At 41.8% G+C, this 13,221-nt stretch overlaps 1 protein-coding gene across 1 annotated transcript in view; it reads left to right on the top strand.

Annotated features, from left to right (window-relative positions):
• LOC144017379 (CD151 antigen-like) overlaps positions 1-10,940 on the top strand; it is a 34,879-nt gene extending 23,939 nt beyond the window's left edge. Inside the window, exons 9-11 of the transcript XR_013283172.1 lie at positions 4,688-4,853; positions 10,134-10,244; positions 10,908-10,940. The gene's annotated coding sequence lies outside the window, so the exon portion shown is untranslated. The remainder of the gene's footprint in view (positions 1-4,687; positions 4,854-10,133; positions 10,245-10,907) is intronic.
• Positions 10,941-13,221: the final 2,281 nt, after the last annotated feature.

The following is a 13,221-nucleotide window of genomic DNA, read 5'->3' as shown; positions in this document are numbered from 1 at the left end:
TAACATTCTGATTACCCGGTAATATTACATTTGTGGAATATAAGTTATGCAGAAAAATCAGCCGTTTTTGTCCATCTTAGGGGGCGGCCATTTTGCCACTTGCTGTCGAGTGAAGATGACATCACAGTTGCTCAGGCCAATCACAGCTCACTTGTTTTCTGAAGCTGAACTATGATTGGTTGTTCCCTGAGACCTGAGCAACTGTGATGTCATTTTCACTCGACAGCAAGTGGCAAAATAGCCACCTTCCGATATTGATAAAAACGGCTCAATTTTGCTGCTTAACCCATATTCCACTAACACAATATTAACCAAAATACCATATTTAGACTAGTGGGGCTACATAGAACATATTATTGTCAGGAATTGTCAGGGAGGGGGTGGGGGTGGGGGTGGGGGGGTGTTTGGGGTTGACTTCCCCTTTAAAAACTGAGCAAATGAAAGACTTGAGGCCAAAGCCACCACTGGATGATGAAACCATTCACAACACTATCTTGTACATGACTACAGGTGCTTCCATGTAGCATGGCTCTAAACTCCGGTCAAAATTGCTTGACAATGGCAGACATCAGCCTAGTTTCACAATCATGGAAGGAGAAACTCTCGGAAAAATCACAGTTACTGTAAACTGTATTACTGCGGTGACCAGACGTCCCGTTTAAGCAGAGACAGTTTTGAGCCTCGTGTCCCGAGTCTCAGAGCCACATGTTATTTATTTATTTAATTAATTTAATTTATTTATTTGTCCAGTCCAGCTATTCATATGATTAAAACGGAAATTAACTGTCGAATCGCCAGCTGTTGTGTTTTCGTCATACCTGAACGAGACCTACTTTCTGCCTCCATGTCTAAGAATCATGGGATCTGTAGTCCTACTATTACGGTTGCTGGTCAGACCCAACGCCAGCTGAGCAGAGTTGTGCTTTCTGATGGCATATTTCCATTGTTACAATGTGAAACCAGCACGAGGTAAACGGCACAGACAGCTTCCAATAGCTGCCAGCACTGAGCAAAATAGGTTGGGTAATGGTAAGTGCTTTGGCGTATTTACAGCTGTTGAATCGAGATAGCATTTAGCATTTGCTAAAATTGACTCGTGATTATATTTTATAAATAGCCTACAGTAGTTCCTGGAGATACCTTATTGTATTTGATTTTCAGTGAATTGTAATGTCTTGTTTTTTTTTTTTTTTTGAAAATCTGGTCAAGTATTAAAAATATTAACACCAATTGTAATGATGACGTTAATGTTTGGTGGCAAAATATCGAAATAAATATTTGTATCACAAGTTCTTATTCCCACCTCTATCACACATGCAAACTAGGTCCTTTCCTCTACTAGTGCTTCGTTCCGGCATGATTCATTGCTCTTGGCACATAATTCGTCAGCTCAACATGCTAATGAATGAATGAAATCATCAACCCACTGAAACTAGGATCACAAGATGTGCCAAAGATACCTTAGTCAAGCTGTCTCTTGCATTTACTTTGTACAACTGACAGTGAGTGTACAGCATTCATTTCATTCACAATCGCATTCTGACTTGGCTCTTTTGACAACAGTGGAGCTGAAGGTGACACATAGCTTTAAGCGTATCGTTTTCAAAGGTCAATATGAGTTTGAATTGCTTGTCCTTTGGGAGAAAATAAACCTTTCCCACACCCTGCTGAACTATACACGTGGACAAAATTGTTTTATGAGCTGAAGCTCATAAAACTAATTTTGCTGAAGTACAAACATATTGACAAGCCACAATCCTTCTGGGACAATCATGTGATGACTGTGTGTTTTTTATTTAGCAAAACAGTTTGGCCTGTGCTGTCTGTGCAACGACAAGAATACTTCACCTATTGTTAGACATGGCTTGGTTGTGTTTTGGGGCTGCTTTGCTAAATCTGGCATAGGGTGTCTTGAACCTGTGTTGGGTGCAAAGAAATCTTACGACTATCAACGTGTTCTGGAGCAAAATCTGCCATTTTGGCTGAGTCATGCAGGGTCTTGCATCACAATGATGACCCAAACACACATTTAAAAAAATAAAAAAAGCAAGTGTCGCTAAGACTATTCTGACAATTGTGAATAAGCTGAAACATAAAATCTTGGGAGACACCCTTCAGACCTAACAAGGTAGGAACACTTTATTCCTTTACTCATGAATAGTGGGCCATAATTCTCATCAGTCCCATCTTTTTTTAAACATGTAAGCATCAAACACACACTAACTATCATTTCTCAGTTTGAACATTAACATTACATTACAATGTCCCATCATTGGAAATTTTGTTTTTGTAAAGTTATAAAATGGAAAAAAAAAAAAAAAAAATCAGTGAAAATAAATAAAATAATTTTTTGACTGTACACATGGTGATGGTGGAAGAGCCCAAAAACCATGTATTTTTTATTTATTTATTTATTTTTTTGTTGAGAGCTCAGTATTGTTCATTCGGCAGTCTTACCGATTCAACATGTCATCATCATTGCTCTTTATTTTGTGTGTGCGCGCGTGCGTGTGTGCGCATGTGTACGTGCGTGCGTGTGAGTTTGTGCTAATTAATTCACCTGAAACCTAATAAAAATCCCATTAACCGGATACTTCAAAGTCTCGCCAGAGTTGTGAAGTTTAGAAGGTCAGGAGACCAGAGGAGGGATCAAAGGAAAGAAAGATGAAAGATGAAGTTAAATCCAGAACCAACCAGACACCACCTGCTACCCACAGGGTTACAAAACCAGAATCTTTCACCAGCCCCAGAAACCTCTAAATTCCAACATTTTAGGGAGATCTCACGAGACCAGAGAAAAAACTAAAGAAAGGAAGGAGAGCTAGATGAAGCAGAGTGAGGTCCACAGACACCAGCCTCCACTGATTCAGCCACCAGTGGTAGGGAGAAGCACATTCTGTTTGAATTTCAGTTTTATAATTGGTACATTTCTGGTAATAATTTGCATTGATATTTTTTTAATTGCCTCATGGGCTCAAGAACACTTCAGAAAAAACATTGTCAGTTAACACAGTTCGTCGTTACATTTACAAACTAAAACGTCACCATGCAAATTGAAAGCCGGAATATCAACAACACCGAAAAAATCCGCCGGGTTCTCTGTGCTCAAGCTCATCTGAAATGGAGTGACGCAAAAGTGGAAGAGAGTGCTGTGGTCTGACGAGTCCACATTTCAAATTGTTTTTGGAAATCACGGGCATCATGTCCTCTGGGCTAAAGAGGAAAAGAGCCATCTGGACCGTCATCAGTCCAAAGTTCAAAAGCCAGCATATGTGATGGTATGAGGATGTGTTGCTTGCAGATCTGTGAAGGCACCATTAATTCTGAAAGGTACATACTGGTGTTACAGCAACATATGCTTTCATCCAAGAAACGTCTATTTTCAGTGAGGTTTCTGCTTATTTTAGCAAGATAATGCCAAGCCATATTCTGCATGCGTTGCAACAGCAAGGCTTCATAATAAGAGTACTAAACTGAATGCCAGCAGTCCAGATCTGTCTGTCATTGAAAATGTCTGCCAAAATATGAAATGCAACCACCAACAAAAAATCAGCAGTGGGTGTCCTCACAACATGCACCACATTTGGCGGTGTTGGAATCAAAATGAGTGAATATATGTTGAAAATGATGTGCAAATAAATGTAATTCTATTCTGTAGTGGTTTTATCTACATTTTGCATAACTTCTGGAATTGGGGTTTGTACATTATGCAGCATAATATTGCTGAGTGCAGCCTCCTCCCCAACGTTGAGCCAGAAAATGACTTTCTAGGAGCCCACATTATGGAGGATCATTCAGTCAACGGTAACTTGGACTCACACGAAGACGTGCACTGTGTGCACACGGCGCCTGAGGGTAGTTTGCTCGAGCATGTTTGACATACATACACATCAACAACCACGGTCGGCTCATTATGATAATTCATTGGTCCTGAAATGGGAACGTGCTGCTCAGATCCTGCGGGTGAAGCTTAGCGTGCATTTCTCAGTGGTCTAAGCTGGAAAACAATATGAACTGACAACCAACAAGTCAAGTGATACTTTTTTTTTTTTTTTGCTAGCCAACTAGTTCTTGGGATGCTTTCAAATCTCCGGAAGAGTGATTAAATCTTGTATAATGTTGCATTTGGTTTATTTGATATTTGGGTTGAAACTGCTGTTTGCAGGCCAATATGATGAACAATGAATTCACACAATATCCTACGTAGCCTGCAATTTGCTGGCAACCTGTCCATGCAAAATCAGCTGGAATAGGTTCCAGCTCAAGTGAGGATAAGCTCCAGAGAAAATAGATGGATGGGTTCTACTTAGCGTCATAGACTGTTTAAAAAAAAAAAAAAATATATATATATATATATTAGATGAGATGTTCTTTCAAAATAAATGTTAATGCATGAACGCTACCATCTAGGACAGTGGTGGGCAAACTCAGTCCTCGAGGGTCAGAGTCCTGCAGGTTTTGGATGTTTCCCTTCTCCAACACAGCTGGTCAGCTCATCAGCAAGCTCTGCATAAGCCTGATAACGATCCTGTTGATTGGAATCAGGTTGTGTTGGAAGAGGGAAATCTTTTGCCCACCCCTAATCTAGGGCATTGCAGATATTGTAGTTATTTTCACTTAAAAAAAAAAAAGATTCACGAAGAAATTATGGTAAAATTATGCATTTTTTTTACTGTTAATTTCTCAGGCACGGTGAGCGAGTGGTTAGCACGTCTGCCTCCCAGTTCTGAGGACTCCGGTTCGAGTCCAGGCTCCGGCCTTCCTGGGTGGAGTTTGCATGTTCTCCCCGTGCCTGCGTGGGTCTTCTCCGGGTACTCCGGTCTCCTCCCACATTCCAAAGACATGCATAGCAGGTGAAAATGGATGGATGGATGGATATATATACATATACATATATATATATATATATATATATATATATATATATATATATATATATATACACATATATATATATATATATATATATATATATATATATATATATATATATATATATATATATATATATATATATACACATATATATATATATATATATATATATATATATATATATATATATATATATATATATATATTTGGGTTTTAATGTTAATTTGTACATTTTATTCTATTAAATAACAGACAAATATATGTATTTCTATAATATTTTTTTTTGTTTTTGTAAAAGAACAGAAATTGTGTTTTTACAGTTAGTGATTTCATATTATTTTACAATATATTTTTTTTAAATTAAATGATAGAAATTATATAAAATACAGAAAATAACTAAAATAAAAAAGTATAAATGTTGTTACATTACAGTTTTTTTCTGACAGTGTATATCAAAATAAACTGAAATATGTTTTCAAATGTTAGTGTCATGGAACATTTGATATATTTCATATATGGGCTCTGTAAGTGTTGACTGTCTGACCTCCAAGCAAAAATAAAGTGCACAAGGTAATTTGTCTTGAGAGCTTTACTTTCCTCTGTGTAGAAGTATTGTTTTTCACAGGAATAGAAGGATGGACTTACGGATGGATGGACGGACAGATAGATCAAACTCAGGGGTTCCGGTTATGCACCAAGCAATAAATTATAGGAGATGACATAGTATCAAAAGACATCCATCTGATTTCGCAATGCCAGGTCACTTAGATGTAGGCCACTGGGTGATTCATCGCACCATCATCTTTATTTAAAAAAAAAACAAAAAAAACAAATGACAACATAGAGTAAAACCATGCGATGCTTCCATCTATCTCCGTCTCTCTTTGTACGTCTCCTTCTGTCTCTCTGGGTCATTTTCATTCTGTTTGCGACTCAACACCCTCACTATTTTGTCCCCTTCCACTGTGCAGCCATCCTATCTGCCTTGACAAGGAGGGTCTTGCCAGACGCTCATTTGGAAATGGGTTAGGGCCGCATCAGGGAGATGCATCAATTGAGATGCATCTGAGGATGTTAGTATCGTCTGGCTGCTGCACTCATTGCTGATGTGGATATAGCTTCGATCAGACTGGAGATGCTTGTCTGTTTGCCCGGGCGGCCTCATTAATGTCAACCCAACGTGACAGTGAGGACCATTTGCGGTGCTATTTTTTTTTTTATACACTTTGGTCTCCGTTGTGCTGCGCTGACAGAGTTCTGTTGGCATCAAAAGTAGATGTGGCAGCCAAACTTTTGCCAAACAGTATGAGTGATGTGAGCAGTGAACGGTGGTATCGAGCGCAACTATTCACATGGATGTCCCGAAATATGGCCGATCTTGCTGTGACGTGTAAAACCTCTCTTTGTGTGTCATCACATGATCCGAATATGCGCACATTCGCAGTCAACTGGACCAATTTCCTCCCGGGGCAGATTTATCAGGTTGAGTGCCATGCAGTGATGTAACTGGGTGCTGACCTCATTAACTCCTAGTGGCAGTGCCCCCAGCCTCCACACACAGACACAATGCGGCATGAGCCTCCACTTTTTTTTGAAACAACCAGTCACAACGCCCCAAAAACTTGCAATATCAATTAAATGAACAATACATTTTCTGATTTTTTGTTTTAACTAGTGATAGACCGATGTTTTGTTTTGTTTTTTTTCAAGGCCGATACGATAGAGATTATTAGTGGTCAAGGAGGCCGATAACCGATATTTCAAGCCGATATTCATTTGCAGTAAAATAGGAAAAAAAATAAAAAATAAATTTCTTTTATACTATATTGACAGATTTGTTTAAAAATTATAACAATTGCAGCTTCCAGGGTCATTAGCATGTGTTAAGCTAAATAAAAATAAATAAATAACATAAAAAAGCTAGTAAATAGATCCCTAAAGATTTCTACTGTAAAAGTTTTCTAAATGATTTAATTTTTTTCTAAATAAAAAGTGTAGGGAGTTCCTATTTTTATATAAAGCGGAAATTGAAATCAATCCATAAATGAAAAGTTCCCTGCATCTCACTGATTGACAAATACATGCGAATGTAGCTCATTTGGGGTTTTTGTTAGGGTTTGTGAAACGTTTCAAAAGATCTTTGCAGTGAAAAATTGTCTGAATATGTTCCAAACTGAAAACTGTCCGTGAACGTCTTACAATTCCTGATGAAAACCCCAAATTCGCTACGTACGTAAATATTCACCGCTTAGTGAGATACCAGCTTTATCAGACTTCCGATTAAAAAAAATGGCCGATGCCAATATTTGGCATTTTGACAAATCGGTCTATCCCTAGTTTTAACATATCTTCTCTTACTCTATGTCACGATGTGGGGGTGTTGGAGGGAGGACCCAAATGCAGGGGGCAACAAAAACAGGTCAAGGCAGGGATGCAAGTAAAAAAAAGGGGTTTAATTAACAAAAAGGCAAACGAGGTACTCTGTGACTAAACAACAACAAGGTCGAAAACAAACACAAGGCATGGCATGGATAACAGGGACAGGAACATGAACAGGCACAATGACTCCACAAGAACCGAACGGAAAACAGGTGACTAAATACATACAGGCTAATTGACAATGACTAGACACAGCTGGGCAAGACACAATTGGCAAGGGAAGCTGATTGGTGGATACACTGGGAAGGGAAGACACACTCAGGTGGACGTGGTTTGACATAACGGGACAAGGGAAGAGACAAGGAACACATGACAAACAACCAAAAACACCAAAAGAAAACAAAATCCCACCCCCCACAAAACCAAAACATGACAGAACCCCCCCCTCAAGGGACGGCTTCCAGACGTCCCACCAACATAAAAAGTCCAAAAACAAGGGCGGGCGGAAGGGGGCACGGAGGTGGGAACACGGCCCACCCATCCGTCCCAGACAAAAGGCAGTTCAGGAGGGCGTCCATGACGCCAGACGAGAGTCCCGTTCAGGAGGGCGTCCGCGAAGCCCGACGAGAGAGTCCCAGCGGGGCCAGTCAGGAGGGCGTCCTCGACGCCCGACGAGAGGTGAAGGCAGCCGCAGGGCTTGCGGCGCCTGGCGAGATTCCGGGACTTTGGGCGGCGCCTGGCGAGGTTCCGGGACTTTGGGCGGCGCCTGGCGAGGTTCCGGGACTTTGGGCGGCGCCTGGCGAGGTTCCGGGACTTTGGGCGGCGCCTGGCGAGGTTCCGGGACTTTGGGCGGCGCCTGGCGAGGCTCCCGGACTTTGGGCGGCGCCTGGCGAGGCTGCGGGTCTTTGGGCGGCGCCTGGCGAGGCTCCGGGTCTTTGGGCGGCGCCTGGCGAGGCTCCGGGTCTTTTGGCGGCGCCTGGCGAGGTTCCGGGACTTTGGGCGGCGCCTGGCGAGGTTCCGGGACTTTGGGCGGCGCCTGGCGAGGCTCCCGGACTTTGGGCGGCGCCTGGCGAGGCTCCCGGACTTTGGGCGGCGCCTGGCGAGGCTCAGGGTCTTTGGGCTGCAGCAGGCGAGGTTCAGGGGCGAGAGGCTGCAGCAGGCGAGGTTCAGGGGCGAGAGGCTGCAGCAGGCGAGGTTCAGGGGCGAGAGGCTGCAGCAGGCGAGGCTCGGGGGCGAGAGGCCGCAGCAGACGAGGTTCAGGGCCTTGAGGCCTGTCTGACCAGTCACTCCAGACGCCACGGACCAAAGCCAGTGCTTCTTTTAGCCCGGCAATGGCTCGGTCACAGGCTTCAAGCCCCTCCTTCTCCCAGGGCTCCCATTCGGACATTGCCCCCGCTGGGTCCAGTTCTGGTGGAGTCATTCTGTCACGATGTGGGGGTGTTGGAGGGAGGACCCAAATGCAGGGGGCAACAAAAACAGGTCAAGGCAGGGATGCAAGTAAAAAAAAAGGGGTTTAATTAACAAAAAGGCAAACGAGGTACTCTGTGACTAAAATAACAAGGTCGAAAACAAACACAAGGCATGGCATGGATAACAGGGACAGGAACATGAACAGGCACAATGACTCCACAAGAACCGAACGGAAAACAGGTGACTAAATACACACAGGCTAATTGACAATGACTAGACACAGCTGGGCAAGACACAAGTGGCAAGGGAAGCTGATTGGTGGATACACTGGGAAGGGAAGACACACTCAGGTGGACGTGGTTTGACATAACGGGACAAGGGAAGAGACAAGGAACACACGACAAACAACCAAAAACACCAAAAGAAAACAAAATCCCACCCCCCACAAAACCAAAACATGACACTCTATGAAAAAGAGAGTAACCAATGCCATGTCTAACATAAAATTAGTGTTTTGGCACCATCTTGATGCCAGTGAACTATGTTCAAGTGTGGGGTGGATCTTATATTATACACCTCAAAGCCATGTATAGGCTACAAGTGAACTCGTAATCTAACAGCAACTTCCATTGAAACCAATTAAATTTGATATGTTAATTTAAATTTAGCTTGATGCCGCAATATTTCAACATAATTAAGTTGTTATAAGCAGGATTTAATAAATAAACCATGGATAACATAAAGGATAACTGAGGGATTATGACAAAGTGACAATATTGATAATGAACACATATTGAGCGTAAGGAAAAAGGATATAGCTGTTGGAATCGAGCAAGTTTCTCCCACCTGAATGCATCAATCTGTTATTCTGGCAAAACAGAATCAAACCTATTCGGAGACAAGAAGAAAATTCCATCTGTAGGGAATGAAGAGGAGGTTGAGATTGGGAGAAAATGCTGTTTGGAGATGCGAGAGGTGACTTGTCTGTTTCAAGCACCCGCAACGTTTCTCTTTCAGTGATGAAGGCATAGGTTGGCTTGGTGAAAGTGGCTTCTCCTAATGGGCCACTCTGAGGCGCAGCAAGTGTTTTTATTGTCATCAGGGAACAAAAGGCAGTAAGAATATGATGACTCGCCAGTTGAGTTGCAGCATGTGCGCTGAGTACGGGGTGGAAGAGGGTGAGGAGAGTCAGGGTCCATCAAATTTTTTCGATCTTTTCTTTCATCTGTCCCACCAATAGAGATCACATTGTGTGGGAATCTCTCTCTCCTTCATCTCCTTGATACCAGAATTGCTATTTAATTCCTAAATTGACATTGCTTATCCCCAAAATGATACCATATTTATGGTGACTGTTATCACACCAAAATCATTTACAACATGCAGTCCAGGTTGATATAATTGTTATACTCTGGAGTTGGATTCCCAAAAACGCAGACACAAATAAGATTTTAACTCTTTATTCGCAGAACATCAAGAGGCGTAGAACAAACTTGACTAGACGAGAAACAACAAGAATGTATTGAGAATCACGAGACGCTCAGCTAACTTGGGCTGTGGAGGTGCACGGAGTAACAGAGGTAATAATCCGACAAAAAACACACACTTCTCAGTCAGGCTTATATAGACAGCAAATCGATCTGATTGGCTGTGGCTAGACATGTGGGAAACAGGACTGACATAGAATGATCTGATTGGCTGTTGACCAGATAAAGAGATTAAAGATTATTGACATCACATAGCTCCTGAAATCACATAGCGTCTTACCAGTTGAAACTAGATGCTGGTTACATCAGTTCAAAACAGACACTTTACCACACGGTCATGACCAGAGGTGGGTAATCCAGGCTTTAGTCACAGGAGGTTCTACTTGACCAATTGGTAAGTAACTTGTTTACCTGCTGGTTGATTAGATGCACCTGTGGCTAAAGCCAAACTGTGGCAGGGTTTTTTTACTTTCTGGACCTGGATTACCCACCTCTGGTCATGACCCAAACATAACCCTTGCATGACCCAAACATAACCCTGTCATGGCCTTGCATGACCCAAACATAACCCTGGCATGACCCAGACATTACCCTGTCATGCCTTTGCCTGACCCAAACATAACCCTGGCGTGACCCAGTCATGAAAATAATTAAGAATCAGTATGACATGAGATAAATCCTGAGACATCACCAACTTGACAATTACCGGTACCCATGTAATAGTGTGTGAAAAATTGTTTTTGTGTTTTTTTCCAGGTTCATACTGTACCCCCCTTTTAACCCATTAAGGCCTAAAGCACCTGCCAAAACATGCATCTAAAACCTATGGGTGACTTTAGAATCACCCCTGAAAACCTGAAGTTTCCCTGGAAATTCAACAATATTGTCACAGTGGAGTGTCCATTCTTCCAAATTGGTTCAATGTGGTCTATTGTACCAAAATTGGAGTTAGAACAGACCAGTTTTTGGCATCTTGATACGGAGGTTACGCAGACCAATACTTTGCATGTCACGTGTGATTTGAAGTTCTGGCCGCTGGCTTCTTTTTTTTTTCCTTTGGGGCAAGGCCCCACCTGAGCCAGCAATTGGGATTATAAGGAAACACGATTTTATGCTTCCTCTTTGTATTTTATATTAAACACAGTGTAATCAGGTCAATTTTATTCATAGGCCTATAGCATTAATTCACAAATATCTCAAGGCACTTTACATAATGCGCATGCTTAGAATCACGTTCCTCATACATTTTAGGATGAACCCTTTAACTGCGACTCATTGTGGGCCAGCCATCTGCCTGGACTGGTTGGGGGACTGGTTGACGCTGTGCCTGAAGTGAACTGCCAAACAGTAGCTACAGGGCAAAAGACTGCAAAAAATAAAAGGAAACAGGTTCATAACATAGTACATCGACTGGATGAAAGTGACCCACAATTTTCTCAACATATTGTTGCAATAAAGATTAATAATTGTTTTTGTCGGGAAAACGATTACAGCGGTGATAGTACAGATGCATTTTTGGCCATTAAATGTGTCATTACGCTTCTCCTTCATGCTCAACAAAGCTGAGTTGGCATGTGAGAACATCTGCTGCCCAGGCGGATATAACTTTTATAATGCCGACCAATATCATAAACGAGACACAAATAATGAACATCAGCCTGAAGGAAAATGGTCCCGCATGAAAGCAGATTATCTTACCTTTCATCAGAACAGAATGTAAAAAGTAAATGTCATCATCGACTCTTTCAACTTACAAGTAGAACTGGTGTGCTGACCCTGACTGTAGACTTGGTTGTGAAATGAAGCTAATGTTGTCAGTAGTGTGTGAAATCAGGACAAAGTTTTCACAATTGAGTATTGATTATTAAAGTAACGCATGTTGATCTTGTATTACATAGCAGATGGACATTTTTACTGCCTATACAATGCAGTACTGTATAGAAAAAAAGTACCCATTGACTCTCACATCCCTCAAATTCTGTTTCAAAGCAATAATCTTTAAAAGTTGATGACAGAATGGAATGTTCTACTTCCTGTGGCCTATAGTGTGCACTCCTATCTTGAGAAAGCCCTCCGTTTATAATCCATGGAGGTTTAGGAACATCCTCCAAGAACATTTTAAAGGAGTACATTTTTTAAATACATTCCTGTGAGCATTGTGCAATAGGCTTTTCAAAACTTTAAGACATGAAGTGAGATTGAATCTTCTCAAGAAGAACGTTTTTAACATGCAGGAGGAAATGACAACATTTGCAAGTATTTGAGAAGCTGGGTGATGATGACGATTGCCTGCTTCCTGTCCTACCTCTCCGTCTATTTTTGTAGATCATTATGTCATTCCCGTCCACAGCTATATTACATCCTGGTTGACCGTTCTCCCCTACAGTGATCAAATTAATATTTGCCGCTCTGAAGCAATGGCCGATGACATAACAACATTGGTGCAGGCCATTTGACGTTCCAAATATCAATTGATATTTGGCTTAATAGCTGCACAGAGAACCCAACAGGATCTAACAACAGATAAACAGATTAATGAAGCAGCTTCACACGGGAGTTTCTCCAAGCAATTTCTCTTCATTATTGTACGTATCTCAGCATTATTGCACAGAAGACCAGTGATTATTTCACATCTGGTTGATGATTAACACGGTTCTCAGAACAGTTCTTATGGTTTTGATTTTGAGTTTTTTATTGTACTGATAGCTGTGGGAAGGAAGCGAGGCCTCAGTCTAGAATGTCCCCAGCACTCTTGAATGATGTTTTCCACAGTCCTCTGTTATGTCAGTCTGCTGATTTCATCTCTGGAGTCAAACAGGCCAGCTTTAGAGATGAGGCCAACCCACTGTGTCCATAAACTTAATAATGGAGTCAGATTGCAGTTATTTGTGTATAGCGAGAAGAGGAGGGGGCTCAAAACACAACCTTGTGGAAAGGCGGTATTGGTTGTGAGGGTGGCGGAGAGGTAGGGGCCTAGTTTGACAGATTGAGGGTCCACGTGCAGAACTTCTTTGCACCAGGATCTTGGGGATGATGTGGTTGAAAGTCGAGCTGAACTCCAAGAGCCGAA

The sequence above is a fragment of the Festucalex cinctus genome, chromosome 4 (assembly GCF_051991245.1).
Source record: "Festucalex cinctus isolate MCC-2025b chromosome 4, RoL_Fcin_1.0, whole genome shotgun sequence".
NCBI lineage: Eukaryota > Metazoa > Chordata > Actinopteri > Syngnathiformes > Syngnathidae > Festucalex > Festucalex cinctus.
The sequence above is the reverse complement of the archived record's forward strand: the minus strand, read 5'-3'. Positions and strand labels throughout refer to the sequence as shown.